The 6,833-nt window shown below is 46.2% G+C and overlaps 1 non-coding gene across 1 annotated transcript; it reads right to left on the bottom strand.

Moving 5' to 3' along the window:
- Nucleotides 1-1,897: 1,897 nt before the first annotated feature.
- Nucleotides 1,898-1,987, bottom strand: trnap-cgg (transfer RNA proline (anticodon CGG)). Its single transcript is given in 2 exon segments — nt 1,898-1,933; nt 1,952-1,987. It is a non-coding gene; the product is annotated as a tRNA-Pro (tRNA).
- Nucleotides 1,988-6,833: the final 4,846 nt, after the last annotated feature.

Genomic DNA, 6,833 nt, shown 5'->3' with positions numbered 1-6,833 from the left:
CCTTCACCCACCCCCCCACCCCCACAATCGTCCTTTCTCGTGCCTCAGCCCTCTTTGATTGCTGTATGAAGTTTTTCTCAGGGAAGAGAGAGAATGGATGGTGATGACTTTATCTGGGAAACACGGCATGTGAGAAATAGCTGATTTTTAAAATTGAGAATAACTAAAACCAAATATTCAGAAACTTCTTTACAGTCGGGAAGAATGTTATTTTTTTTCAAAAAAAAAGCTGCACAAATCTTTCTGAAACTTGCATTGATGTATGTGCAGTTAGGCCACAACAAAGGACAGGCTGTAAGGAGTGAATGAGTGAATAAAAGACAAGTCCAACCTTGCCCTCGAGGAGAAAGTGAAAAATGCAGATGCTGGCGATCAGAGTCGAGAGTGTGGTGTTGGAAAAGCACAGCAGGTCAGGCAGCATCCAAGGAGCAGGAGAATCGACGTTTCGTGCATAAGCACTTGGCACTCGGCCATCGCTCCTTCAACCCCCCTGTGATGGCGCGTGAACTCACTGGTGCCTCCGCAGGTGGGAGGAGCAGGTGAATCCCTTCCGGCACTTACAGCAGGTGAACGGCCTCTCTCCAGGTGGACCCGCTGGTGGGTCAGCAGTGCAGCTGACTGAGTGAAACCCCTCCCGCACATGGGGCACGTGAATGGCTTCTCTCCCTTGTGGACTCACTCATGCGTCTGCAGATGGCTGATCCGACTGAAGCCCTTCCGACACACTGAGCAGGTGAATGGCCTCACCCGCTGTGAATGCGTCTGTGGGTTTCCAGCAAGGATGGGAAAGGGAATCCATTCCCACAGACCCCACATTTCCAACGTTTCCCCTTTGGAGGGAGCTTTCCTTGTGTTTCTCTGGGATTGAAATTACAAACAGAACGGGTACATAGTCTTTCTCACCTTGAGGCGTGAGACTTTGATTCCTCCAAGCAGAGTAAATGGTTTGAAGCACTTTTCACAGTCAGCGCACTGAATCTCCCTCACTCGATGTCTCAGTATTCTTCCTGCCACAGGACTGTCCAAAATCTCTCAAACAAACAAAAGCAAACATGCCTTCTTGATTGGAATGGCTGCTGATATTCAAGTCCCAATGAATCAAGTGGCTCTGTCAGAAGTTGATGTATCATTTGTTTTCAGATTTCTTTCTGCACGTCTTCTTGCAAAGAAAAATCACAAAACAAGTGATCACTGTCAGTACAGTTAATGAACATAACATTGGTGTCAATTCCTGTAGCTTGCGAGATGTCTGCTAATCACATATTATCCAGGCCACAGAAACCTGAAAACCCTCATGCAGCCAGATCGGCTTAGCTGTGCATGGAGGAAAACTTCATTTCAGTGACAATAACATGGAACAAACTGCCTACAAAGATGCTGGAAATGGAGCTGAATCAAGGATATGAAAATGAAATGTTAAGGCTGTTTGAGAAAAGGAAGGCAGTAAAATTGCTGAATGACTTCCTGCTGACCTATTAAATAAAAAATTATGACAAAAAAAGGACGTAACTCCATTAATACATGAGAAGGTGAATAATAATTACAAAGAAACTTTTACAACAGTCAACAATATCAGATATACACCATATAGAACAAAGAAAGTTTACAGCCCAGGAACAGGCCCTTCAAGCTTGAGCCGATCCAAATGTACTGTCTAAATCTGTCGGTCAATCCCTCTACTCCCCACCCACTCATGCATTTACCCAGACGCATTTTAAATGAATCGACCGTGCCTGCCTCTCCTTCATCTGCTGGCAACGCGTTCCAAACGCCCACCACCCTCTGTGTGAAGTAACGCACGTATTCTCTTTGAATAAGTGCTGCCCTTGCCGCGTTCATAAGCTGCTTTTTGAGGGTATTGACTGGCCGTTTGCGCACAAGGCAGTGTAAGAAACAAGGGCTCGTCCGGGATTTGAACCCGGGATCTCTCGCATGCCCACGCACCAGAAGGCCCGAAGCGAGAATCATACCCCTAGACCAACGAGCCACAGGCCCAGGGCGTCCTCCATTTTTTGAGCAATGTGCCAATCCCTTAAATGCTGCTCAGTTCCTTGAGAATCTCACCTTTTCGTTGTGAACATGAGGAAAGGAGCAATCCTTTTCTAGGGTGCAAACTGTATACATGCCAAACTGAGGGAATACACAAGGAAAATAGCTTTAAGAGAGATAGAAAGTATTTGAGCACCTTTGGAGTGTCTGCTCCCTCCCTGGATTCACTCCAGTTGCTACAAGTGAACAGTGCTTCACCCACACCTACCTCCCCTTCCCCCTCGCTGCTGGAGGATGGTATATGGAAAGAGGGAGACATTGCTTTACTCCCAGATGTTGCCCAGAGGGAGGGAGTTTCACTCTGAAACTGACAGGGCTGCATCCGCATTGTGACGTCAACAATGGAGGGCGGGCCGGACAGCTGTCCTGCAGTTAAGGCACGTGTGGAGGGGAGGGCACTTTGCAAATCCCACTCTCCTCCAAGTCTATGCAGTTTGAGTTCAAGCAAAGCAAGGGGTTTAAATATACTATAGGAAACGTCCTTTGTGCCGTGGGAAATCTCCGGCCGCGGGAAATGCAGTGTTACAGATTTAAAGTAACAGAAGCAGGAGTAGACCATTTGGTCAAGCCTGCTCCGTCATTCATTAAGATCACAGCTCCACCAACCTGGATTATCCCGACTACCCTTAATTCCCCTACCATGCAAAAACCGATCCAACTGCGTCTTCAATAAACTTCATGAAGCTGTCTCAACTGCTCTCTTGGGCAGAGAATCCCATGGAGTCTCACAGAGTGACACAGATGTACAACACGGAAACAGACCCTTCGGTCCAGCTCATCCATGCAGCCCAGATATCCTAACCTAATCTAGTCCCATTTGCCAGCACTTGGCCCAAATCCCCAAAAAACCTTCCTACCCTCCAACCTCCAACCCTGGCAACATCCCTGTAAATCTTTTCTGCACCTTTTCTAGTTTCACAACATCTTTCCGATAGGAAGCAGACCAAAATTACATGCAATATTCCAAACGTGGCCTGACCAATGTTCTGTACAGTGGCAACATGAGCTCCCAACATCTATCCTCGATGCTCTGACCAACAAAGGAAAGCACACCAAACGCCTTCTTTACTATCCAATCTGCCTGCATCTCTACTTTTAAGGAACTATCAACCTGAACTCCAAGGTCTCTTTGTTCAGCAACACTTCCAAGGAACTTACCATTAAGTGTAAAAGTCATGCTCTGATTTGATTTTCCAAAATGCAGCACCTCATATTTATCTACATTAACCTCCAACTGCCATTCCTCAGCCCATTGGCCCATCTGATCAATGTCCCGTTGTGATCTGAGGTAACCTTCTTTACTGTCCACTACACCTCCAATTTTGGTGTCATCTACAAACTTGCTAACTATACCTCCTCCATTTACATACAAATCATTTATATAAATGACAAAAAGTAGCGGACCCAGCATCAATCCTTGTGACACACCATTGGTCACAGGCCTTCAGTCTGAAAAGCCAGCCTCCGCCTTCTAGCCAGTTCTGTAGCCAAATGGCTAGTTGTCCCTGCATGCCGTGAGATTAAACCTTGCTCACCAGTCTCCCATGAGGAACCTTGATGATCGCCTTCCTGAAGTCCATATAGATCACGTCCATCGCTCTGCCCTCATCAATCCACTTTGTTACTTCTTCAAAAAACCCAATCATGTTCATAAGACATGATTTCCCAGGCATAAAGCCATGCTGACTATCCTTAATCAATTCTTGCCTTTCCAAGTACATGTAAATCCTGTCTCTTAGGATTCTCTCCAAAACCTTGCCCATCACGGATGTCAGGTTCACTGGTCGATAGTTCCCTGGCTTTTCCTTACCACCTTTCTTAAATAGTGGCACCACATTAGCCACTCTCTAGCCTTCCGGCACCTCACCTGTGACTATTGATGATACAAATATCTCAGTAAGAGCCCCAGCAATCGCTTCCCCAGTTTCCCACAGAGTTCTAGGGTACGCCTGATCAGGTCCTTGGGATTTATCCACTTTTATGCATATCAAGATATCCAGCAATTTCTCATCTGTAATATGGGCATTTTTTTCAACATGTCACCATCTACTTTCTCACATTCTATATCTTCCATGCCCTTCTCCACAGTAAACACTGATGCACAATATCCGTTCAGTATCTCGACCCGCCCCCACCCCGCCCCCCATCTACTGCAGCTCCACACAAAGGCCGCCTTGCAGATCTTTCAGGGGCCCTATTCTCTCCCTTGTTATCCTTTTGTCCTTAATGTATTTATAAAAACCCTTTGGGTTATCCATGACTCCATTTGCCAAAGCTATCTCATGTCCCCTTTTTTGCCCTCATGATTTCCCTCTTAAGTATGCTCGTACTGCCTTTATACTCTGAGGATTCACTCGATCTCTCTGCCGATACCTGATATATACATCCTTCTTTATCTTAACCAAAATCTCATTTTCTCCAGTCATCCAGCATTCCCCAACCGACCAGCCTTTCCTTTCACCCGAACAGGAATATACTCTATGTCAGACAGTCACCTGATGAAGGAGCGTCGCTCCGAAAGCTAGTGTGCTTCCAAGTAAACCTGTTGGACTATAACCTGGTGTGGTGTGATTTTTTAACTTTGTACTCCCCAGTCCAACACCGGCACCTCCGAATCAGGAATATACTGTGTCTGGACTCTTGTTATCTCATATTTGAATGCTTCCCATTTTCCAGCAGTCCTTTAACCTGCGAACATCTGCCCCCAATCAGCTTTTGAAAGATCTTGCCTAATACCTGAGTCTTCCTCCAATTTAGAACTTCAACTTTTAGATCTGATATATTATTTTCAATCACTGTTCTAAAGTTAATAGAATTATGGTTGCTGGCCCTTAGGGTTTGCACCCTCGCCAGTATGTACATCCACATTGTGAATTAGAAAATGTCCTTGTACACACTTAACAAATTCCTCTATTTGGCAGATAGGTAAATGGGCAGGAGTTATACCTTGGGTCCACTCTTCCTTCATTCCCACCAAGCCTAACCCCATTCCCACCCCAATAGTCCAACGGCACTTTCCCCTGCAACTGCCGAATGTGTGACACCAGCCCATTTACCTGCTCCCTCGTCTCTATCCAAGGGCCCAAACTTACCTTCCAGATGAAGCAGCACTTCCTGCACTTCCCACAACCCAGTCGACTGCAGTTGCTGCTCATAATGTGGTCTCATCTACATTGGGGAAAACGCAGCATAAGCTGGGCGACTGCTGCACAGAACATCTACGTTCTACCTGCAAAAAAGACCCTGAGCTTCCAGTTGCCTGCCAATTCCACACCTCACCCTGTTCCCTGGCCAACATCTCTGTCTCAGGTTTGCTGTAGTGTTCCAGCGAAGCTCAGCACCAGCAGAACGAAGAGCACCGAATATTACACTTGGGGGGCATACATCCCTCTGATCCCAATATCGAATTCAATAATTCTCGGGCCTGAAATCCATAGTATCCTCGTCCCTTCCACACACACCAAGCCTTGTTATCACATAGTCTGTCATTACACACTACCTATTCTTAGCCACGAACAGTCTCCATTCACCCTCCCACGCAGATCGTTATCAACTCCCTTTCCTGTCCACAGTTCTTCCCTCGCTTTGGGCTCTGTCCTGATCTATCATTTACTGCATCCGCCTTCCTCCCACAATATCTTCTGCATTTTAACCAACGTTTTCCCAATCACCATCAGTTCTGTGGAAGGGTCTCCGGCAACTCCTGTTTTTTGTTTCAGATATACAGCATCCACAGTTCTTTAACCTTTTTTATTGAGGTAGAGTTGGAAATTACTTCGAGAGACAGAAGGAGAGGGGGCAGAGACAAAACACACATGAACTGTTGATCTCCGTTGTTACTCATAACGTAAAATCATTGCAGTGCGATCACTTCCCTTAAGCATGAAGAGAGGTCGCGGGTAACCCGTGAGTTTGTGGCGCAACGGTAGCGCGTCTGACTCCAGATCAGAAGGTTGCGTGTTCGAATTACGTCAGTCTCACTGACGTCAACTTCTTACATTTCAAATCAAGAAAGGAGCAGGTTCACTCTCGATATCTGTTGAGCCAAATCTTCTTCACGGAAATTTTCGATCACACGTGAAGCTTTGCTGTCTGTTTGATTTGTGAACACTGTGTCAGGGAGGTGGTGTGCCCATTGTCTGGGTAAATGCTCAGCTCCCCCAGTTCATCACCGGATTTAAACACAGCCGTCTCCCTCTGGGCAGCCGCTTCGTTTAGTTGGTTACAGCGAGGTGTGAATTAACGTAATACCGATATTTTTACAACATTATCCAGAGACTCCCAGCTTTATGTTTCAATCTATCAGTAGAGTGATAGCGAGTTCAGATAGAAATGTTTCCCACCAACAGCAAATCCTTTCCTCTCACTGGACACAGTTAAAATTATCTTTATTCAACAGAAGGAGCGGAAACTACAGTCTGACGGCCTCTCTCCACATTAACGGTGAGCCTGAATTTTATAAACGGTGTCAGTAAAATCCAGTGGCGGACACTGATTTGGTTCAATCGATTTTTTTGCCAAGCGTAATTCACCGAGAGGATGCTGCTGTGTGAAACAGCGTGGGGAATTACTGCAGGGCCTCCTGCGCATGGAGCACACCGCAACTGATGTGTTTCACCTTCACCAGTTTATTCCTATCTCGGAGAAGAGAGGTTTGATGATTCGGATCATAGCAGCCAGACAGAGAACAGGAGAAGAGCACTCAGCCCTTCACAAGCTTGTCACCATAGCTGGGTCATCGTGGCCCGTGTGTCAGTATGGGATAGTAATCTGCATCTACTGAC

The sequence above is a fragment of the Chiloscyllium plagiosum genome, unplaced genomic scaffold, assembly GCF_037043375.1.
Source record: "Chiloscyllium plagiosum isolate Xiang-an unplaced genomic scaffold, Cpla_swu_hap1 HiC_scaffold_27, whole genome shotgun sequence".
NCBI lineage: Eukaryota > Metazoa > Chordata > Chondrichthyes > Orectolobiformes > Hemiscylliidae > Chiloscyllium > Chiloscyllium plagiosum.
Note: the sequence above shows the minus strand (reverse complement) of the source record. Positions and strands in the feature narration are given on the sequence as shown.